Source organism: Punica granatum, chromosome 1, assembly GCF_007655135.1.
Source record: "Punica granatum isolate Tunisia-2019 chromosome 1, ASM765513v2, whole genome shotgun sequence".
Taxonomy (NCBI): domain Eukaryota; kingdom Viridiplantae; phylum Streptophyta; class Magnoliopsida; order Myrtales; family Lythraceae; genus Punica; species Punica granatum.
Genome location: NC_045127.1, coordinates 12050190 through 12075965, shown reverse-complemented (window position 1 = coordinate 12075965; position 25776 = coordinate 12050190). Strand labels below are relative to the sequence as shown.

The window sequence follows — 25776 nt, the reverse complement described above, 5'->3', positions numbered from 1 at the left end:
TAACACCATCATCTCTATTTCACGTTCATCACTGGAGCCCTTCACATCTTCTTCGCTCTTGGTGCAATCCCCCTATTGATCAAGATCGCTCGAAAGTTCACTCGATTCCTTGGACTTCTTGCCTTGTGCTTCTTCGAGAAGGTCTTGGAGCTTGTTCAATCCAGCATTGATTATTTCTTTCGCCTTTGAGAACCACTGAACCATTGCTTCCATGACAGCTCGAGCCTCTTCACGGTCCAGGATGACTGCGGTGGCATTGTCTCTTCGGATGGTGTGGAATAACATATTGGTCACATGATACATCTTGCTCTTCAAGCTTTCATGATTGCTTTTCCATGATTCAACATCATGGATCATCTCATTATTGCCTTCCGCTTTCACATCATTGTAGACACTCTCGATCTTTTCTTCAACTCTTCTGATGAATTCAGCAAAAAAAAAAAAAACTCTTCTGATGAAACTGGATAGTTGAAACCATCTGTCACGACTTGCAGAATAAGTGCAATGACGATCTTTCTCGGCCATGGATGGTCCTTGAGAATTAGAGTAAGAGGCTGTAGAAATCAAAGAAAGGGAACAGAACGAGAAACTACTGAAGAACCTTTGATTTGCATTCAATTGTGTGATGGGAGAGAGGGAAAGAGGAGCTAAAGACTGATATCTTTGGGTTTATATGTTAAGCGTGGAGTTAGTTATTTCCTTATGATACAGAAGAAAACTCAAAGGATTCTTGTTGCTTAGATTTTGGTCCTATAAATTATTTCTCATGAAGTCAAACCCTCAGATTTTGTGGTCCTTTTCTCATTGGTCTTCTTTGTTGCAAGAGCAGTTAAATTCTTATCAGCTCTATATATATGCCACATCATCACGCAAATGGCGGGCCACTTTCAAAGCCTATTTATCCTCTGAAGCCAGACTGACATAGAGGGTAGATAGAGATATGCAGAAAAAGAAGCATTTCAAGGTTACTTGTTCCAAATCCGAGGAGAAAAACACTTACTATGACTGGTACTAAGTAAGTACATGTAGCTCATCTATGGGAGGCCTTGATCCAATGTTATATCCCAATGGTGAGTGATGCGGCTGAAGTAGCAGCAAATCGGTACCTGAAGAAAAATAGGTTTTGATGGCTCTATCTCAAGGGAAACGGTCTCCGGAGCAATATTTTTCAATATTTAAGGCAAATTCCATTGTTTAGGACCTCAAACATGCAATTTTATGTTATTTGAGTGTTTTTACAATTTTAGGAAAAATTTATTTTTTTTGTGCAAGTTAGGTTTTCTTTAAATCCTATTTAAGCTTTGTAAGCCATAGGTTAAGAACGTTTTTGTCTTTTGATCAGTTAATAAAAATTGGAGCTTTCGTGCTCTTTTCCCAATCTCGGATTTGATTCGAGTTTGATGCCTATTCCTTAGTATTCGTAGAATCAACAAGTGATAGAAGATTGTAGTTCCGGTATTCGTGCGTGAATCAACGAGTCTATGACAGGTTATTCGTGTGTACGCTGCGTCAATGAGGGATCCTTCATGTATTGGTTAAACCCGAGATTAATGTTCAGTGGTTGATAGATTTCAGGTTAAGAATCTAACTGCAAATCCTCAAACAAAAGCGGGACCGGACGGGAAATGATCTTGAAGATTCGGATGTACTGCAGTTTCTGCAGATTTCATCTCAATCACTTTTGGTTTTAGAACTGACGAATTTAATGCGCATACCAGAAGGTACGTTTATTCAGAATTTTTGCTACATGACAAAATTTTTCCCAGCTTGTCTGAAACGGACGAAATTGGGACTTCCAAGTATCAGTTATGCTTGTATAACTCTTTTTCAGTATTCTTGAAACTGAGTTGAGACGTTGAACTACAGGAGAGAAAAGACCATCAATCGATTTATTGTCCTTCTGTGTTCCAGCCACCAGTAGCCAACATTTTCTTATCGAGGTCCTTTGAACTACTCATCTGTCAAAACCCGGATTTTGACATGTAATTGGTAAACCTTGGAAATTAAAAGCAGCCACTGAGATGAACTGACAAACTAATTGCTCGACTATTAACCATCCCACTCAGTCATCGAGGTCCCTACTCGTGCTTTCATTTTTTGGAATAAGTTCACCATCTGCTGTTTTTGGGACTCGGGCATCCAATTAACCGTCTTCCTACCTTTCTTCTTGAGGTCAAGTTCATTGCATCGAACATGCCGAGTCTGCATGGGTTGATTCTACGTGTGTTCTTTCTTGTAGTACATCATCTATGGGCAACCAGTAGTAGCTTAATGTTGGAAATCAACACTAATTTTTTATTAATGAAATGTCTAGAGATATGTAGAATAATCTATGAAGATAATTAGCGATGTAAAATATCTTAGATATTAGTTTGGAAAAATCTAGATATAGTATAAGGACCAACGTAGAATAAACTAGAAACATCTAGAGGAAAAGAAAGAAGGAAAAATCTAGGGGTAGTAATAGAGAATTCTAGAAAGAAGAAGAAGCAATTGGATGGCGGTTGAAAGGAGGCAGTGAATAACTTTAAGTTTAGTAATACATGGTCTTACTTTCTGATAGCTCACGTATGGAGCTAGCGGTGTCTTTCGAGACACAAAACTCACATCACTAATCTTGAAAAAAGAAAAGAGGAAATAAAAGCAAATAGATAATGAAAAATAAAATAAGAAAGAAAAATAATTTAATCAACTCGTTTGCATCTAGGGATAGATATACGTTTCGAGAGCTCACTTTAGTTATAAACGTATTCTTTGAGAGTTGAATAGTCCCATGTTTTTGTATATGATAATTCATATTTATAACTATCGTACATAATTTAGATAAAATATAATCTGATTTGTCTTCCTTTCTCAGTGAACAAATCTGATTAAAAATGTAAAAAAGTAAAAAAGTACGTTTAGAAAGTTATATTGCATTCAATTAGAGATTACCGTGATATCTAAAAGATTTGATGGTATTTTCGATCCTTATAAAAGGGAATATTGTAATGAAAAAATAATTTTGCCAGATTTTGTTTCTAATTTTACTATAAGAAATTATTTAAAATTTTAAAACTAAAAAAATCGAGAAAATTCCATTAAAAAATATAGCGTTTTGAGGCCATTTGGCCGAGCCCACCTCGTATGTTGCTTTCATATATATATATATATAGATGTGTGTGTGTGTGGGGTGCAGATATAGAATACAGGCACACAAGAAAGCAGATAGGAGAAAGAGAAGAGAGAGGAAGAGCGAGCGTGTGTGTGATAGGAGTGGGTGAGTGTGAGTTTGTATTGTGTAATATTTTCGAGATTACTAAAAAGTTTGTTGTTCGGCCCACCACACCTGAACCAAAGTTTACTAGATTAGTGTTTGGGAGAGCTCCTACAGTTTGTATTGGAGCACCTACAAGTTGTATCAGAGCGGGTTGATCAGGGACCGCGAAAGTGTCGACACTTTGTCCCGGTGCAAGTTCAGTCAGGGATCGGACTCGGAGGACGTTCTGCCTAAGCCAAGAAATCGGTCAGGGACCGAGGGGAGGTGCTGCGAGCGACCACAGTTAAGGACTGTGAGTTATAGGTTTGGGACCATAGCAAGCATGTGAGAAGGCCAAGCGACAGATCTGGCAGAGTTCAATACGATCGACAACGTAAAGAAATTGAACAATCAGAATTATAGCACCTGGAAAACATTCATGGAGTCATATTTGTTGGGGCCAAGATCTCTTGGAAATCGTTGGCGGCAGTGAGACCACAGTACCCACCGAAGACATCATCGCACTTAGAAAGTGGAAGATCAAGGCCGAGAAAGCCATGTTTGCCATTAAGGTATCTATCGAAGAAGATATGCTAGAACTTATGAGGCACTAGTCCAAAAGAGGCTTGAGATATTCTAGCTGCAAGGTTTACGAAGAAGAACGATATTAGTCCGCAGTTATTAGAGAATGAATTAATGGGCCTTAAACGAAGAGAAATGAATATCAATAGATATTTCACAAAGATTAAGTCAATTTGCCGGGAAATATCGAAGCTGGATTCCATGTCGAAAATTAATGAAGGCAGGATACGGAGGATAATAATTCATGGACTAAGGCTCGAGTATAAGAGTTTTATTGCAGCAGTCCAGGGGTGGCCAGTCCAGCCATCCGTGGAGGACCTCGAGAACCTTCTCGCTAATCAGGAGACTATAGCACAACAAATGGCATGAGTTTCTTTGAAAAGCGAAGAAGAAGCTTTATATAGCAATGAGAGGAGCAACAGACAACCAGGAGAAGAGCTTCTGAGCTGGGGGAGCTCGTCGGGGCCAAGAGAGTGAAGACCAAATGTAGGGGTCTTGGAGGCGCAACCTTATATGCTATAAATGCGGCAAGAAAGGGCAATTTCGCCAAGGATTGCATATTGAAGATGAAAGTTACTAAAGGTAACGCAGCGATGAAGTCCCATGAAGATAATGAATATTGGAATGAGGATGAGACGGAGTCATCCTAGGGAAAAGAGGTAATTGTGGTGACAAGTATAGTGGTGAAGGAGACAGAGAGGCTGGCACTAGCAGTGCCGAAGTCCAGTGGAGTCGATTGTAGTAATGAATGGATCATTGATTCCAGGTGTTCCAACCACATTATCGGTGACCAGAAGAAGCTTCAGAGTACGCCAACCTATAGAGGAGATAATCAGATTGTGTTGGCATATAACACAAAGCTGCCTATCGCCAACATTGGGAAGGCCGAGATTTCTCCGAAGCTTAGCATGAAAAAGTAACCGACGGCAATTTGGCCAAACGGATGGAAATAATGCACAACATATTGCGTAGAGAGCAGATATATATATTAACACATATTATTTATTGGTAAATTTTCTTTTTTAAATTTATTTATTGGTAAGTTTTCAAAGTTAGGGGAGTGAACATTAGTATTTTTATCAAAAAATAAGAAAAATATATAATCTTCCTAATGTCAAAAGTTTATTAGACTTTCTCAAGTCCCCCTAGGTCCATTCCTGAAACTGGTCAAATCCATGTTCAACAACATCGGTTCTCCCTTTCTATATCTAGTGTGAGAGCACTATCTTTTCTTTTCTTTTCCTTTTTCTTTTTTTTTTAATGTTTTCTCTCCTATATAGAGAAGCAAAATTCGAAGGATATATCATATATAGATCTACTAGAGATATAAATGTGTAAATATTGTGATTATGCTGCAAGAGATGAACATGTGTATGTACACGTTACAAGCATACAGTGTTAACTCTTTTTCCTCGGTATTGTTCTTCATGGGCATATAAGAAAGAGCTGGTCAGGTTCCTATGTGCTAATTCAAACCATAATTTTTATTTTATTTTATTAGAAAATCAAATTGACTATTAGCCGCTTTTGAAGGCCATATAAATATATATATGCTCCGAGGATTAATCATACGTCAAAGATCCAAATGTAGCATCGGTCGATTCCCTTGTATCCTAAGGTTTTATTTAAATTGATTGAGTCATTTTAAATTGCTTAATTGTACGAAAATTTGCAATTTATTGTATGCCAAAAGTATATGTGTGTGCTATAGCATATACTAAGGAAACAGTTTTCTTTTTTGGGGTAAATTGGGAGAACAAATTTACTGGAACATATATATATATATATATATATATACACACATACATACATATATATTGAAAAAGACGTGCTTCTTTTCATACGTTATATCATAAAGATATTATATAGTTGCATTTGCTTAGTTAGCTTGGATCATAAGTTACAGAAATGTATTTGAAAAGAAGTTTCATTGAATATAAAGCAATAAATTAATCTCCGGACCCTAACTAACCTGCATACGTATATAGACTAATTCAAATTGTTTCTAAGGCAAGCATATATGCTTATTAAATTTTCTTGAGCTAATATGTATATTTTATGTCATCTAGACATGGTCTCCTTGGCGAAGTCCAATAAATTAATTTCCACATATCGTCACACGCGAAAACCCTAGCATTCAACCTCCATTGGAACACTATATATAGCTGATTGCCTTGATTTTAAACTCCACGAAAAACATTAACTCAGTCCATATAGCTAAATAAATCGTTCCCCAAATTTGTCAGAATACCTTGATTCCAAAGGCAAATCAATGGCTTCGGGTGTCTTGAATGTCCTTCTCGCACTTCTTTTCCTCACTTCTTAGTTTCAAAGTTCACGACCGTTTCGTAAATGTATGATATTGTGAACTTTGAAACTCTAACCACACTGTTATTATGCATTTTTTATGGTGGATACTAATGCGTCATATCTGTTTCGAATGTTCAGGGTTGTGATGCCTCCATTCTCCTTGACGAATCCACCCCCAACAGTGAAAGAAATGCCTGTCCTAGTCTGAGATCCGCTAGAGGAGTCGAAGTGATCGACCAAATTAAGGAGGAGGTGGACAAAGCTTGTGGCCGCTCTGTGGTCTCTTGTGCGGACATCTTGGCTGTTGCAGCTCAGGATTCAGTTGTCGCAGTAAGAATCATGTGCTTCTGTTTATAGCGTCTATTATAGAAGATGTCCAAATGCATCCTTTATATTGTGAATAATTAACCCATGAACTTGCAAATATTTATGTGCAGCTTGGAGGACCATGGTATCAAGTCCCTCTCGGCAGAAGGGACTCGACAAGGGCGTACTTAGATATAGCCAACAAAGATATTCCTGCACCGAACATGGGCCTCCCTCAACTGATCGACACCTTCAACAAGCAAGGGCTCAATGTTAAGGACCTCGTTGCTCTCTCTGGTGGGCACACCTTAGGTTTTGCTTAGTGCTTCACCTTCAGGGACAGGATCTACAACGAGTCCAACATCGACCCTATGTTTGCGGATAAGCTCAGGGAAATCTTGATGTAATCTCAAGGTATCGAATGCTTTTGTCAATCAAGAACAAGAAGGAAATACTAGTTTTTTGCTCCCCTTTCAACGATGTGCTAATCTCGAGTATATACTCGAAGGTTTAGCATGGTAACAGAAGATAACAAAGCACCCAAATCCATGCGAGATCAAATCCTACCCGCAAGATCAACTGTCAATCCTAAATGATAGGAAATTATTACGAAAATAGAAAAGAACTAAAAATACGAATAAAATGGATAAGCGCCTAATTGGCGTATCGCCGGTTTGGACGGGCTCGGTGTTGACTCCTCCTGACCTCCGGTGCTGAGCTGGTCCCATCAACTCTTCCCCCCTCGAGTCAAACCTTGTCCTCAAGGTTCAAGGTTAGAAAGTGCTGCTTCAAGACCTCGACCGGCTCCCATGTCGCGTCCTCGTCTGGTAAGGAGTTCCATCGAACCAAGGCTTCTCGAGTGCGCCCCCCGCCATGTGCGGCCCATCGATAGTCCCGAACATCAACAGGTGCCAAGTCAGGAAGGCTGTCACTCGCATAAGGAGGGAGTGTGGGCTGCACAGCTTGCCCGTCGCCTACCCGTCTCCTCAGCAGCGAAACATGGAACACAACGTGAATTTTTGCATAATCCGGTAAGTCTAGCCGATAAGCTGCTGCCCTGACTCACGCAATAACCTGAAATGGCCCGAAGTACCGGGTAATGAGCTTTTGATTAGCTCTCTTGAACACCGAGTGTTGCCGGTATGTTTGGAGCTTCAAATACACCCAATCCCCGACTTCGAACTCCTCATCCCGGCGATGTTTATCGACGGCTGCCTTCATGCGGCTTTGAGCTGCCACGAGGTTGGACTTTAACTCCTGCAATAACGCATCTCGAGCACGGAGCTGCTTCTCTACTTCATTGACAGCCGTGGAACCGGGTTCATACCCCGCCAACAACGGCGCCAGTCTCCCATACACTGCCTCAAAAGGCGTCATGGCAATGGATCTTTGATAGGTCGTGTTATACCAATACTCTGCCCATGTCAAATAGCGCTCCCATAGCCACGGTTGATGATAGACAAAACAACGCAAATATTGCTCGAGATATCAATTAATTACCTCCGTCTAGCCGTCGGTTTGCGGGTGATAGGCGAAGCTCATTTTCAGCTTTGTGCCATGAAGCTTGAACAGCTCCTGCCAAAATGAATTCATGAAGATGCGGTCACAGTCCGTGATGATCGACTCTGGAATGCCATGTAGCCGAACGATCCCCCGAACGAACACCTCGGCTACTTCCTTGACTGAATAGGGGTGCCCGAGCGCAATAAAAGTGCGCATACTTCGATAACCGATCTACCACGATCATAATCGAGTCCTTTCCCTGTGACCTCGGCAGCCCCTCAATAAAATCCATAGAAATGTCGGACCATACCTTATCTGGGATCGGTAGTGGCTCGAGTAACTCGGCCGGTCTCTGTGAATCGCTCTTATTCCTTTGGCACGTATCACATTCTTGCACATAATGAACCACATTCGTCTTCATCTCGGGCCACGAGAAAATCTGCCCGATTTGTTTGTAAGTCCGCAAAATTCCTGATTGCCCTCCTATGACTAAATCATGGAACTCTTGCAATATTTTTCTCCTCAGTTCGAGTGTGTTGGGCACCACCACTCGACCGACCCTTATAAGGCAACCTCATCTCATATTGAATTCCCCCTCCAATAGTTCCCCCCAACGAATATTCTGTAAAATCGATCCCGGGTGTGGATTGCCCTCGGTTGCTTGCGCGATCTCAGCCCACAAGTTCGAATAGGGGGTTGTGACAGCCATAGTAATTGCCACCTCCGCTCTTCGGAAAAGGGCATCGGCCGCCTTATTCTCGGTTCCTGGCTTATATTCGATCCTATAGTCGAATCCGAGTAATTTGGTGATCCACTTTTGCTATTCAGGCGTGACGATACGCTGCTCAAGGAGATATCGAAGGTTCCTTTGATCAGTCCGGATAGTAAATCGGCGTCCGAGCAAATAAGTTCGCCAACAACGCACCGCTTCTAGTATCGCTAACATCTCTTCGACGTACCTCTCGATCTCGTCTTTTTGAAAATGAGCATAGCGGCATAACGGTACGAGGCGACATTCATCGGCTTCGACTCATCCACTAGCTGAATGCGATGGTCAAATTCACATGCAGGGGGAAGTCCCTTTGGTTTGGCCACTACCTCAGCAAACTCGGCTAGCAATCAAGCCACGTCATCGACTATCTGCTTTTTCGCTCCTCCCTCAGCTACTACATTCACCCTTGCTTCGATTGCCATGAATAACTGCGCCCCTAACGTCACCTCTCGCATTAACGATCAGGCCTCCACTGCCCTCGTCCCCTCCGGAACTGCTCCCCTCAAAATGTGCCTCTTATCCTCTGCCCCGAATTCCATCGTCATCTCCTTGTAATCCGTGACTGTCGGGCTCAATTGTTCTAGCCACGGCACCCCGATAACTACCTCTACTCCGATTACCGGCAAGGCATAAAGAGTCACCTTGAACTCAACCCCTTGGACCCCGAGGATTATTCCTTCGTATCGCCGGTTACATAGTAGCCGCTCACCGTTGGCTGCCCACACCGCAAAGGGCTGCTGCCCTGTCTCGATCAACTTTAGTCGCTCTGCCATCGGTGGGCCTGTGAAATTCAGGCTTGCACCGCTGTCCAGAAGCACTTGGACCTTCTGCCGCCCGATTCGCCCACCAAACCGTATAGTCTTGTAGTTTACTTGCCTCGTCAATGCATGAATCGATATGTGCTCAGTTTCTTCCGTTAGCGGCTCCTCGACCGCCTCCCCCTCGTCCTCTTCAATAACCTCGATTACCATCGCCTTAATTCAACTGCACTTATGTCCAGGAACGAATTTCTCGTCACAATTAAAACATAAATTCTGCTCCTTACGCCCGCTGCATCTCCTCCCATGTTAACCGATGCGTTGGTTCGAGATTAGCTCATGGTGGAGGCTGAGCAACCTGTGTGCCCGCTCCTCCAGTCGCAGTTCTAAAGCCGGACCGAGCTGAACCGCCCCCTGCTCTCCATGCACGCTGTAGTTGCTCGTCCTTCCTCTTCGCGATCTCGATAGCGGTTTGCAAATCCTTCAGCCTCCACATCCGCAGATCTCCTGCAATCTCCTCTTTTAACCCGGCCATGAATGCACCGAGTAGCGCACTCGGGTGCCAATGAGGGAGAGTGTTCATTAGGCGCTCGCACTCCCCCAAGTACTCCCGAAAGGCCCCCTTCTCCCGTAGCTTGTTCATAGCCTCATTGGCGTCTTCATATTCCGACGACCCGAACCTTACTAGCAATCCTTTCTCGAACCGCCTCTACGACATCCTCTTTCGACGGTTCACATGGTTGAACCATTGCCACCATTGATTCGCCTCTCCCTCCAGGTGGAATGTCGCCAGCCTCACGTGTTCCTCTTTGTCTACATCTTGTGCCGCAAAGTACTGCCTTGTGCGGTCCAACCAAACGCACGGGTTCTCCCTTGAAAATCGTGGAAACTCCATCCTCACGCGCCTTAGCTTCTCCGTCCTGTGCCCTGACCTAGAGCTCCAAATCAAGCCCTCTGCCTCAGAACTCGAGTCTCGGTCCTCAACCTCCGACCTATGACTCGTAGCTGCCATTGATATCGATGAATTGCTCCCACTGCTGCGGTGGCCTCCCGACCTCCCCGACCGTTGCCGAGAGTCGGACTGCTGCGACGAAATGACCGCGACAAGCTGGATGAGCCACCCCCTATCTCCTCCACAGATTGTTCGAGCCTTTCGAATCATTCCCGATTCGTTGCCATCGTCGTTGCTGAGACCTTGATATGATCTCCACCTCGCTTTGAGCTGGGTCCCGATACGATCGTGACCTCACTCTGATACCAATTGATGTAATCTCAAGGTATCGAATGCTTTTGTCAATCAAGAACAAGAAGGAAATACTAGTTTTTTGCTCCCCTTTCAACGATGTGCTAATCCCGAGTATATACTCGAAGGTTTAGCATGGTAACAGAAGATAACAAAGCACCCAAATCCTTGCGAGATCAAATCCTACCCGCAAGATCAACTGTCAATCCTAAATGATAGTAAATTATTACGAAAATAGAAAATAACTAAAAATACGAATAAAATGGATAAGCGCCTAATTGGCGTATCGCGGGTTCGGATGGGCTCGGTGTTGACTCCTCCTGACCTCCGGTGCTGAGCTGGTCCCATCAAATCTGCCCACAGGCTGCTGGGAATGGGGACACGAACTTTGCTGGGCTAGACTCCACCTCAGCCCATTTCGACGCGTCGTACTTCGTTAACCTACTGAGTCACAAGGGGCTCCTGCACTCCGATCAGGCATTGTTTGGCGGTGTCTCGACTGATCAACTGGTGAAGAACTACAAGTACAACCCGAAATTATTCTGGGCAGAGTTTGCCAAGTCGATGGTCAAGATGGGAAATATAAAGCCGCTGACCGGGGAGCAAGGTGTGATTCGCTCGAAATAAGCTGAACTATTCTTGAGATAGGTGTCCATTGAATTGAATTGATTGAGATCAATTGGAGAATTGGTCGTTTTTTGGATAATGTTGAAACTGTGCATGTGTCAATAAATGTTATTGCCTCTGGTAGTTGATTTGATAAAAAATACATTGTTTGAATATGTTACCGGGAGAAAAAAATAATAATATATATATATATATATATGTATGTATGAACCATGAGGAATTCTTTCGTGTACTTCAGTCAACTAATAAAATTATGTATTTCCTTTGATCAGCTAGTCCGACTTTACATCCTCCGGCCTCTAATTGAAGTACATGTTAATTTTTTATTTTTATTTTTTTTGTGCTTAGACCGAGTAAGCAGTTGATTCCGCATATATATATATATATACATACATATATATATACATATATACATATAATGGATATTGCAAGATATATTAATTTTAATTCGCAAGATATTGTGGAAATTGCAATAAGTAAGATTAAACTTAGGTCCTTTGAAAGTGTTTTGTTGGTTAATTGTGGTCCTGACAGTAAGTCCCAGAGAGGAGGTAGTGAGACCGTTGGTCAGCGGCGAGATTGCATAGTACCTAAAGGTACTTAAGATTAAACTTACTCTCTTCAATTTACATAAGATCTTGTAAAAAAGAAGAAGATGAAACTATTTAGAAAACTCTCATCGAAAATAAAGTGCTAGTTCAGATATTAATAGTATTTATTCTTTTCACTTTGCTCAAATGGAATTTTCTACGCCAACAATGGAATCTAACCGAGATCTACATAACGTGCAAGAAGTTTATCAAAAACTTAGAAAGAATAAATAATTTAGAAAGTTTATCAAAAATTCCAAAGATCTATCAGACGCCATTATTCAAAAGAGGTCAAGATTTAAATACATATAAAGAACAGTTAAAGCAAGAGTTATTTTACGTATTCACTTTAATTGAAAGTAAGCAAAATGTAATAGAAAATGAAAAGAAAAGAATTTCTTCATTGTATATATGTATACATGTATATATAACATACATATATATATATATACATATGTATATGCATATATGTATACATGTGTCTATAACACATATATATATATATATGTATATGTGTATATGTATATACATATATTTTCGGGCGTATACTTGAAGTGCACTTATGAATCTACCATGGACTTGTATCAAAACGAAGTATACATAAAGAGTGCAAAAAACCTGAAAAACAACTGGAAGATTGTAGCACGAGACCAATCTCAAGCACCAACAACTCTAACTAGACATTCAGCACTTGCATCTGGTCTGGTAATAGGCGATTTAATTATGATATACCCAAAAAACAACGAGAATTTTCTGAGCTGATCCGAATTAACGAAAATTATAACGACATTGATATATAGCATTGAATGTTCCACAAACGTCTGTACCCATGCAGAGAAGGCCAAATGGGCCAGAGTGGCATGTTTTTGGCTGTACAGAAAGACAGGGAGACCTAATTGGAGGAAGTACGAGAGTAACAAGTCTGTGGAGCCAAATGGGCCATAGGTCGAATTACCTATATATTACAGACTTGGTCCATTGTGAGGACAAATTCTAATTAGTTTATTGTCTGAAAATAATTTCGCATGCAGGAATTAACCACAAATTTGGGCAGACTGATGGAATAATGCACCACATAATGTGTAGACAGCGGGTGTATATATCAACACATATAATTTATTGGTAGGTTTTCAAATTAAGGATAGCGAACATTAATATTTCCATCAAAAATCAAAGAAAAATATATAATCTTCCTAATGCCAAAAGTTTAGGCCCTTCTCAACTCCCCTAGGTCCTGAAACTGGTCAAATCCATGTTCATCAACATCGGTTATCCCTTTCGATATCTTGTGTGAGAACACACTCTTTTCTTTTTCTGTACTTTACATTTTATTATATATTTTTTGATGTTTTCTCTCCTATGTAGAGAAGCGAAATTCGAAGGATATATTATATATAGATCTAATAGAGGTATAAATGTGTAAATATTGTGATTATGCTCCAAGAGAAAAACATGTGTATGTACACATTACAAGCATACAGTGTCAACTCTTTTTCTTCACTATTGTTCTTCATAGGCATATGAGAAAGAGCTTGTCAGTTTCGTATTTTCTAATTTTATCTAGGAAGACGCGTTGTCATTTATGATGACTAAATTGTTTTGGGTAGACAATTATGGAAAAAAATATTTAGTATTTAAGATTATATAGTCATGAAATGCTTTCTCTTCCAACTTGAGTTACTTGATATGGATACAGAAAAAATTATGCTGCATGGTTGTTCCTATCAAAAGGAATATATATATATATATATATGATTGCTACTGAAACATAGACATCACATGTTATTTTTAGTGTTATCAGAACCAGACCAGACGTTGAACCGGTTGAGGCTTGGGTTCAGGGTTTTTTTGGTTGAACTTGAGTTCAATGGGTCGAACCGCAGGTTTAATTAAATTATAAATAAGTGTGCTAAATTAATTTAATAAGTGTTTATAATAGCAAATTAATATATTAAGTGATGGTTAATGTAAAATGAATTGAGTTTACAAAAAAATGAATAAAAATCTACATTTATTACATAAAGGAAGTGAAAGTGGTGTGGTTAGCAAGTCAAGCATTTTCCTCATTGGAGTGTTATAGGTCAGGACTTCAATCCACTCTGAAGTCAAGCTCATTTTCAGTTATTTTATTAAAAAAAATAGGAGAAACCGGCCCAACCGACTTCACTGTAAATTTGCCTAAAAACTAATCAATTCTATGGGTTCATGTGTTCAATTATGCATACAGAACCGGACCGATCAAGACTTAGGTTTCTAATCGAACTAGCCGGTCCGGTCCGGTTCTGATAACAGTGGTTATTTCTATTTTACACATGGTAATTACACCCGTTGTGCGCAACTTAACACGAAAAGAACTTAAGAAGACTTAAACTTATCTTGTTTGATTTCTTTCAATGTCAGTCGCACACAGTCACATATCTTAGTCATCGTCATCCCGGCCTATGCGCGTTCCAAAGGATTTAATGGTCATAATGCATTATGTTAAGGTGACAAATGTAGTAATACCCCAAGCCCGTTTTGTTGTTGGAGTTGGAGCTTCAAACAGGTTTCAGGCTGAGGGTGAATCATCATTGATAAGATCTCAACTTCAGTAATCCTATTGATTGCACGGTTAAAAGATAATTCTGGAAGTTGACTTTATGTGATTTATCATTCAGAATAATGTACCTACCTATCTGCTTTCTATTAATAATTTGTTTTATATGGCTTACCCCTGAAGTGAATTTAGTTTACAAGATTTGTAGAGACGTTCTAAGCAAGCTGTACTTATATTAAGATCTTTTCCCACTAACAAACAGAGATCTTCGCAGTCTCAAGTCTCTTTCTTCTTCGATTTCGACCCATTTTTGCCGAGTCCCTCCGACCCCTTCGGCTCCAATCTCCACTGGCACTCCGAGTCTCTGACGCTTAGAAAAGCACTTCAATATAAATCTTTTAAGTAGTAAATTTAAATAGAAAAAAACTCTATTATTACCGATAACATGTTCGTCAACTTATTTGTCATCACAGAAGAGCTGCTATGGAGGTCATCATTTGAATTGAAAAAAGGTTGATAATTTCCAAATTATAGTAGAAAATAATAGGAAAAAGTATAATATGATATTTTGAGTTTATTTTTTCCAGCAAGTAGCATGTATCGTGGCATTTTCGCCATATAGCATGATATTTTGTAACTTTTACATGCCACAAAACATTGTCTATTTTCCGCAAAAAATGGATTGAATGCTAATGTGACAAACTAAACAATTAAATAAAACAAAAATAAAAGAGAAATTACACCATACAACATGATTTTTTTTAACAAATTTCACGAAATAGCACATTTTCTTTCATTTTCATCAGATAGCACAACATCAACTTTACACAATACATCACATTTTTTTAACCGTATTCACAAGATAGCACAGTTTTATTTCATTTTCATCATGTAGTATATCGTTAGCTTTGCAATCTTCCCTAAATACTATGACAATGGTTAATATGTTAGATTAAGGGATAGTTACTATATATTTTTCAACTCTATAAGATAAAGTGATAAAAACATTCGAGCGAAACTAGCTGTAATTCCTTTTTCTTGGCTTGGGTATGTGTGGAGCTGTGGGCGAGGCTCCTAACATCGATCCCCTCCTCCCATTCCCTTCACAGTTTAACATATATATATATATATATATATATATATATATATATGTATATGTATATATTTTAAGTAAAATTGAGTGGTTGGAGCCTCATATATGTATATGTATATATTTTAAATAAAATTGAGTGGTTGGAGCCTCATATATGTATATGTATATATTTTAAATAAAATTGAGTGGTTGGAACCTCATCGGACGCCACCGTCGCCCATAGAGAGTCACTTGAGAACACAGAAGTCGCTCACGGCCCGGATTGGTGGGGGTGGCCAGCAGTGAGGTCCCACCATCGGCTTCCCTTCTTCTTTGTTGAGAGTCAAAAAGTCCCTTGAAATATTGATAAAAAATAAAACTACAAATTTATAAGGGATTGTATATCACATCAGCGTAAACTTTGAGATTGAAAATAGACCTAAACCTGTAGCTTAATTTTATATGATATATACGTGAGTTATGTGTATCCAATCTCTCATAAACTTGTATCTTTCATATGAATATTAAGATGAGGGATTTTTTGACTCTATACACTCCTCCGTGTTAGGGTTTTGCTTTTTATTTCTTATTTCTTATTTCTTATTTTTATTTTATTCAAATATTCATAATATATTTTTATATAAAAGGTAAATCGCTGTGAGACATGTGGCACCGTGCACTTAAGTAAATTTCGTTAAAATTAACAAAACTTTAATCAATGTCAACCCAAATGATTGAAATATTAAATATTACAAGTTAAGCGGAATATATACAGGAGGATACCAGCAAGAACTTATCTCAACCTCAGTCAAGGGCAATCAAAATATCCCACCACATCACGGAAATCAAACAACACTAGTTTAAGAACAAGAGTTCCCAACCAGATGAAACTCTCACTCAAAAGAACCACAACTCACTCAAGGTCAAACATATATACAAACACCAAACACTATAATTAGGACATTAATCAAATAAGTAACTCATGCATCAAATCTAAGGTTCGATATCAGCAAATTTGTTTCACCTCATGAGCAAAGGAATATGCCATTAGATTATTGATAGTCAGCAAAATCAGTCCCAAGCTTATTTCTTTTAACCAAACACAAAAAAATTAATAACATCAACCTCTGAAAAATCTTAATAATATGTCAGTAAAATATTAAAAGTTTCTCATAATTAAATAAAGCAAATGAGGCCGAAACTAATCGAATAACTAACATTGCAACCAAACAAGGAAATTTCAATTAAAGTTCAACCACATCTGCTTAGATCATTGTCCAAATTTCCTACTCCAATAAGTCTTCCAAATAATCGAAATAAACCACATAACCTGCATTTTGTATTTATGTATCTTTTAACAAACACACATAACCCATACTTATTCATTAACAAATCCAAAACATAAACGACTCAAACGTTTAATAAGCATGGAATTCAAAGGAAATCCTATCAAAATCTCCACAATTATCAAAAAAATTTCTCGGGGATCAAGCCTCAACTTAAGTCTACGGAATCTCCTAACCTATGCTCTGATACCAAAATTGTCACGACCCAAAATTTCAGTAGAGTTTCCCCTAAATTTCTTGATATCCATTATCACATAACTATTCATATAACGACCTGCTTCCCATAAACTTCAAAATACGTATAACTGATCTAGCAAACTCTAATATGTATAAATGCTTCTCAAGAAATTACTTTTTCTCGCCGACATCAGTAATCCAGCTAAACAAAAGTTTCATGTCATAACATATTCAAATGCATTCTATACAAAAATTACTTATCAAATAACTAAGATCCTTACCTAGTCTTTCGAGCTGATCCCCGATGTCCATAAAAAGTTCTTTTGTGCTGCTAGTCTAGTTCATAGCTCATCTGAAAAATATATGTAGGGTGTGAACTATATCTCAGTGAGTACTAAATTTCAAAGCAAAATGAATTATTATTAAATAAATATTTAATTGCAAACAACCAAATATTCAAATAAATAATACAATCACATTCAATTCAACTATCAGATCACCGCATGCACGCATATACGGTGTATATACATATAGAGAGAGAGAGATATGCCATATTAATAATTACATCCAATATAGTAATTAAATTTAAGTCCTACTAATGAATTTACACAACTCTTCAAATATTTTTTCTAATATCCAATATCACATAAACATCAATTATTCATTCATTTAGCGTTCCATAGCAAATTACTACACAATCACTTGACAGATCAAGCTCAACAATCATCACATTCATCTAAATCAATATGACCAAACAATGCACAACACTAGTCAAACAATAGAGCCACATGGTCGCATTTCCTTGCAACAATTTAGGACTGTACCGTGACCCCACACATCTCATTCAAGCCCCTTTTTCCATTCCGCCGAGTCCAGCAGCCGTTCGAGCCCCATTTTCTATTTCGCCAAGTCTAGCAGCCATTCGAGCCCCATTTTCTATTCCACCAAGTCTAGCGGCCGTTCAAGCCTCATTTTCTATTCCGCCGGGCTCAGTGGCCATTCGGGTCCAATTTTCTATTCCGCCGGGTCTAGCGGTCCCATGGCTATAATCAAGCAATATCAGTATACACAAACACAATCTAAATCACATTACAATGGTATCACACTATCATCAGATTTGTTATACACAATCACACCGCATATCCCAAGTCAAAATGAAATATAAAAGGCAATATCTCCCAAATCTTTTCACACAACCTAGTAAGACCATTTCTTAATCTCTAACTATCACAATATTATTCTTAAATAATTTATATAACTATAATACATCATTTTACAATGTAATAGAGTACTTATTGAACAACCAACATATGGTCCACTGAATCGAGCCTTCAGGATGCTTGCTTTTGGTCTCTTCAAATCCTATAAATCATAAATATAACAAGGAAACAATTTATAAAGCATATTCATGCTGTTTACATATTCTTTATAACAAAACATGTCACATTTGGCCCCAAAAGAAGGAATTTTTTCGTATTTACTTGCCCTTGAGAATCTCAAGAATGAACCAACTTCAATCTTTTATAATAAGTAATGAATAAGTTATTCCAATAAAAGATGACTTAGGGCAGTAACTAACTGTCCTTTAACAAATAACCAACCATATTCCATAATCTATTGTATTAAAATTTACAATTTGCCTAAGCTGAAATAGTAACCAAGACTTGAAAATCCAACAAAACCAACAATATTATTTGAAAAGAAAACAGGTGGAAATCTAACTTGAAGTTACTGACTCTAAATTAAGTTATACCATAAAGGGATGAACTTATATTTATCTGAATGAAAAACAAAAATGAAAACAACCAAAGAACGAAAGATATCAAATCAATAGCTAGCTTTTGGTATTTCTCAAATCATCAATTATATGGCTTTCTACCCAAAATTTGTCTAAGCAAATGAACGTGAATAATTTGCAAATCAGTTGATACGTCGACAATAAACTCCATAGGAGCATTTCCAATGTTTCCTAGCTTTCTACAAAAAAAAAATCTTGACTAAACTATTACTTCCAACTCCAGCCAATTAACCAACTCATTTCTCAATTTAGTACTTCAAGTAGTTCATTATCCTTGAATTCGCAACAACGATTACCCAGTTAGACACATTCTCAAGAAAATTTGTTCTTACACTGAGCAGCAAAGTTCTAGACCCAAATGGATATTTTGGCTGACCGTTGTCAGAATGAAGCATGTGAATAATAATGTCATTTCTTCTAAGCTGTATCCAGAAAACTCATGGCATTCTACAAAGGCAAACCAAGAAACCGAGTATCGAACCTTGACCAAGAGCACTCGACTATCAATAAACTAATTCATACATATGTCAATCACAACCAACCACACAAACTCAATCTTCCATTGACCCTATAAAACTGAAACATTCACCCCTAAACTGATTTTTTCTAGTAACTTGTCACGACTAAGCTCAATTTGTTTATCTTTAATATCAAGAACAATATTTAAGTATAAATATCCAAATCATCAACCAATCTTGCTAGTTTTCCCCCAGTCTATCAAAACATACTTCATTTAGTTATAAGAGAACCAATTCCGATATGAGCAAGCCGGCAAATTACCAAATTTCATAGTACCCACTTGCATAAAAACTATTTCTATCATCCAACTCTAACCTCAGCTGAACAGACTTAAAACAAGCCATCATCCACACTAACACTTAGTAGATACGAATCTCTAAGTCATGGAAGGATCAACTTACAAGTCGAAAACTGAATTTTGCTCTTGGTTATGAACTTCCTCTTCTCAAACTTGAGCTTCCCTGTTTCAGTTTTCTCTCTGCTGTTCAGTTTGTAAAGAAAGAAGAATAGAGCTGAAGCTACTCCCCGAAGCTTAGTCTTCTTCTTCGATCTTGCTCTGTTCTCTCTCTCTCGTGCTCTGTTTCTCCATTCTTCTCCAGCCCGAAAACAGAGCGAAGGAAAGGAAGAAACAAATGAAAAAACAAAGAAGAAAAGAAAGAAAGAGAAGGAAAGAAAAGAGATGGAATGGATGGCGGTGCAAATGGGGTAAACGAGGAGCCCATGCAACCACTTCATCTCTTTTTTAAGATCGGATCGGGATCTCCTGCAGGATCATAAGATCATATGATCATACTGATCCAATCCTTTTTTTTTATTAGAATGTAATATAATATCCTTTTAACTCTGGTAATCCTTTCTCTCTTCCCTTAACAGAAGCTGTTTCATAGCTCCAAGAAGAAGGTGGCCGAGCATGTCCCGACAGCAAATTAAGACGAACATTCATCAAGGAAAGCTGGGAAATTATTATGTCACCAGACATATGAGAAATAAACGAGTTTCTATGTAGTGGTATACCGCTTCTCCCTAGAATTAATAAATATTGAACTCGATTCTCATGACAAGACATCCTGTGACTCTCCATTTTCCTTTCCCTACTAGATCCTTGGGCCCTCCTAAAAAAAATGTGCATAAATTTAAGCCAGCTCAAAGAAGCTATTGCCAAAGCCAAAGATTGTGAATGAACCAAATTGGCCTCCATAACAATAAGAAACTAGAAAGATACTGCAACAAGGAAACATGCTTTTCTGACCGCACCTCACGTCACTCAAATCTCCTCTCAAGAAACGCACATCCTACGTCATTCGTAGTCCTAGATCCAATATCCATCCTTCTCAGTGCTATTGCCTCCTCTAATTCATTCACTTTGGTCTCTAGATGTTAGTTATTTCTATACGGGAAAAAAATTATATAAAAGCACTTCAATATAAATCTTTAAGTACTAAATTTAAATAGAAAAAAACTCTACTATTACCTATAACGTGTTCGTAAACTTATTTGTTATCACAGAAGAGCTGATATGGAGGTCACCATTTGAATTGAAAAAAGGTTGATAATTTACAAATTATAGTAGAAAAAGTATAATATGATTCAAAGATTAATTCCCATCTTCTTCTTCTTCTATAGTAGAAAAAGTATAATATGATATTTTGAGAATGTATCGTGTTGTTTTCACCATATAGCTCGATATTTTGTAATTTTTACACGCCACAAAACATTGTCTATTTTCCGCAAAAAATGGATGGAATGTTGACGCTGTGTCGGCACCCCGTTTTGGTCCATTAGCACTCGAGGACCATTGGCACATTTACTGCTTTTTGAACTCAGTGGCATCTCTTTAATTTAACTCTAATTTTATATTTTCAAAAAAAATAAAATAAAATAATAAAAAGTAAAAAAATACTCTACGGAACGTTTTCAGGCTTTACGCGAGTCAAACTCGATTTTCAAAATTCAGAACAAAACTCGGGTTTGAAAAATATTTTTCTGCTTAATATCGATCCCTGAATTTTTCTGAACACAGTGGTGGTCCCGGATTATTTTTCGAATATCTGGTTGAAAAGACGAGAATTTCTAGCATACATGCATTAATTTCGATTTTCAAAATTCAGGACAATACTCGGGCTTGAAAAATATTTTTTTTGCATAATGTCAATACTCGAATTTTTCTGAACACAACGGTGTTTTCAGATTATTTTTTGGATATCCATTTGAAAAGACGAGAAATTTGAAATAATTGAGTAATTACTACTGACGCTTTAAAGGAAAAAAAGAAAATAGGTGGCATAGGGGTCGGTCCCAAGTGGCCAAGTAGGCCGACCCCCATGCAATCTTTTCATGTTTTCTGCTTTCTTTTTTCTTCTGTTGCTGGCACCTATCCCATCAGAGAACCCCATGCCCTGCTTCCTTTGTTTTGGCGACCAACTCCCCTGCAAACTGCTTCTTCGGCTGACTCCTCGGCAAGGCCTCATTCACGATCACTTCTCCATCACTTCGATTCTTTGCTTCTTCTCAATCTTCACTGGCTGCAGCTCCCAGACAGGCCATCAGAGATCACGGTCTTTTCCATTCTTCTTTCTTATCTGGGGGATTCTCGGCCAAAAAAAAAAAAGAGAAACAAAAAATAGCAGCGGCAACAAGAGTTTGAATCATCTTCACTCTCTTGCTTTCTCTCGGCTGCAACCTACAAATCACCACCCATTTTTTTCCTTTCTTCTTCTTTTCCTTCCTTTCTTCCCTTGTCCTGAACCGGTTGCCATCATCCCAACTCCCCGGTCATCAGCTCACAGAGACCACCCTCTATCACTTTACATCACCAGCATAATCTCTTATCCTAGTCTCGGCTGCTTCTTCTTCTTCTTTTTTTTTTTTTTTTTTTTTCTCCATTTCGTTTCAGCTGCCTCCCCGAGCTCCCTTGAGTTGCTGAATCGCTGCTGTGGTGCTTCTCCTCGGACTCCTGGATCTCTGTCACTGCTTGTTGCCGCTGGTGTGCTGCCATCCAGCCCTTCTTGAGCTCGCTGAACCGTCTCGCAAGTTGTTCAGCTCAGCCTCGAACATCCTGATCGAATCCAGCTGCCATTCGTCTCCTTTGTTGCTGCTGTCCAGACCTCCTGGCCCTCACCGAGCTAAGTGACCCCTTTCTCCCTCTATTCCAGCGATTGTCTGTGCCATTTTGCTTCTGTTTGTCTCGATTTTGTTCTACTTCTTCAGCCTTTTCCTTTTTCTGTGGCAGGTGTTCGAGTTTAGGCGACATTCAGGACAGCCCCGAGTTCCATGGGATGAGCTGCTATCCCTCCTCGAGCTCCCTGAGCTCCCTGCTGCTGGTTGCTATTCTTTTTGAGCTCACAAGAGCTCAGCCGTTGCTGCCCCACTCCTCCTCGAATTGCGGAAGTTGTTATCGTCATTCCGGCTCCCCTCCCTCGACCTCTCGGGGCTGTTCTGCTGCTCATTATCCCTTATTTTCTTCTAACCGCTGCTGTGCTATGATGTCCCTTTTCGTGTTATTTTGCTGGGCTTTTCCTTCTATCTGCAGGTTCGACATTCCCTACGAGCCATTGTGGCGGTTGCTGCCGTTATCCGAACTCCCTTGTGTTGCTGCTCATTACCATTAAGCTGGTACTTGCCTCTGTGTGCTGCTTCGATGTGGTTGGACAACACATAACGAGCCTCTCTCGTGAGGAACTTGAAGATCTACGGGTGGCCTCCCGACATGGCTTGGGAGAGGTACAACACTTGAACCTAGTGACATGCATAGCGTTCCATTTAGTTTTGATTTAACGGGTGCAGGAATGATGATGTTATGAAATGTGTGTTTCTATTGACATTAGCACTAACCGGTTTGTTAATTAAACTTGACTTTTAAAACCGCGACGTGCAATATAAACCAACTTTACCACGAACTTGACTTTTAAAGAATCAAACGTAAAATTGGTTGTTTGAAATGAGAACGAACTCACGTGAATCAATTTTATGCTCACTCGGCTTTAAGGGATAAAAGCGACCAAAAGCACCAAAACCGGCTTAATCGATCATTCGAGCTTAAAAGCGACAATCTAAACATCAATGTGATCTTGCATGTCCGTGTTTTTGTGCTTTGGGATGTTTAAATGCGTCTTTGATCAAATTCTCACACCAATCGGATTAATAAAGTAAAGTCGGTTAAAAATCGGATCTAATTTCGAGACGGTTAGGGATTGAGATCTTATTGAACAGTGGCTGGCTCGACGACTCGAAACTCGCAAACCAAAGCATTCGGCGAATTCACTCAAACTAATAAATTTCACACGTAGTGAATTGGGGCAACTCACTCGGTTAATTAATTCACTTGACTCCTAAATAAATTATACGAACCAGGTTAATAATTTGTAATCAAGTCGATAAATCATGAATCGATAATCGTGCCATTTTTCAAACTTACTTTTTTTATATCAACATTGAGAAGCGTGATCCGTGTAGCATAGATATCTAGGAAGGATCCCTGTGTCCTGACTTGAGTTTGGGCCCGATTTGAGGCGGCTCAAGTCGGAATATGTGAGTTCTTCCTAGACCACTTATGGGCAGACCAACGGGTCATCTGGCTCCCTCGAGGTTTACATATGATCTTGGTGGATCCAAGGGATCGATCAACTCCGGCTACTGGTCAAGGTGGTCCGCATCTCGTAGTCTCATTTTTGCAAATCAATTTTGGTCTCAAGGGCAAGATTATCGGATCATGATTTACCGATAATCCTAGGGTTAGAGTGATCTAAACAATCCGTGCCATGGGTAAAGACGGGTAGCCTGTGCAGGCACAGGTGTCGTCTGCATTGCTCTCTTTACCGGACGGAATTGTTTTTGTCATTCTAGCATAGATTCAAGCGCTTAGAAGGTGGACCAGAGGCGCGAGCGAGGATGGCCCGTGAAAGGTTGTTTGGTCTCTCATGGGACATGTGCAGAGACTTTGGGCATCCCCGTGGTGTCTTATGTCCCCACTTCCCAAAGTTTGTGCTTAAATCGGATTTATCTGTCACAAAACACCAAAATTGGACTAAATACACAATCGACGCAATAAAAACAAGAAAATGGGCGAGGCAAAACCTTGGATTTTAGGATTCCAGCAAAACACACTTCTATCATAATCTGTTAATCTAGAAGCATCATAAAACAAAAGAATTTAAAAGAAACTCACTCACTCAGAGCTTGATGACAAACATTATGTCTGTCAAGCCCTTTCTTCCAGCAATGCCAAATGCTACTTGCCCTTTCAGGGCAGCCCATGGCCATTTATCACCACCCATAATTGCTTTGTTTGTTTGTTTAGGGTAGAAATGCGATTGTTAAGAAACCTGGATCATAATTTGATAATCATGTAAACACAGTAATCCACACACAACTTGTTTGTGTCCATTTGCTTTTATATGTTTTTATCCGTTTTTATCTTTTTATCTGTTTTTGTTTGTTTTATGGCGGTTCAAGCCTAAACCCATAGGATACGGTTCACACGGGGTCCAACGCCCTAACCATCAATCACGGGGTCCAACGCTACCACACACTGTGTGCGCGCGACCCGAGTGTAGTATGGGTCTAGTCTCGAGTCACCGTTTCGGCCTTAGTAGGACCCAAGCGGAGGACGACTTGGGTCGGGATGCATGAAATGGAGTTGGGCAATCACTTGGGAGCTTGACTGGTCCCAAGACTATCTTGAGAACCATTTTCTCCCTCCTTGAATCCATTGGTTCGATCGGACCCGACCTCCGGCGCCCATGAACCCTTGTCGCATTAATTTCAGTTTCGGTCTTTCCAAAACTCACGACGAGTACAAGCGGAATATTTGGCCGAACGTGAGCCGACCAGTATCTATTTGTGGTAATTTGTATTTATTATTATTTGAGAGTACATTGTGAGGTATTTATTTGTACATTTATTTATGTAACGATCACAGTCGGCAAGCGTGGAGTCTGAGAGCCGGAACCGGTCGAGTCGGTTTACGGGTCCCCTAGACGAGCGAGACCACACGAGTCACGGAACTGGTCCACATAGTGAACCGGTCATCACGGTCCGGTTAACCGAGATGTGAGGACGGTGGACCGATCCCCTGACCTTAGGATCTTCTCCTCTTTCGGTCTTTTAAGCCGAAACGATCAATTCCACAAATTTACGGTGTCAAAACGAGCGACATGAGCAAAACCTAATCAACGCTATAAATAAACAAAAAATGGCAAGCGTTAGACAAACTAGAGTACCGATACGCGTGCGGGATATAGGCCTGCACGTAACAGAACCCCCGAATTCGAAACTCCTGGTTCCGCAAGACCATATGCCTCAGCAAACTAGGTGTATCATTACCCCTAGATCCGGGCAACTCATCGGCTCTCAATCTCCAGGTCGTAAACAAGTAGTGGCAACTCCTTCTAACGTGTGTCC

General features: G+C 39.5%; 1 pseudogene; it reads left to right on the top strand.

The window, feature by feature from the left end:
- Positions 1–6048: 6048 nt before the first annotated feature.
- LOC116203374 lies at positions 6049–11339 on the top strand (annotated as a pseudogene).
- The last annotated feature ends 14437 nt before the right edge of the window (positions 11340–25776 follow it).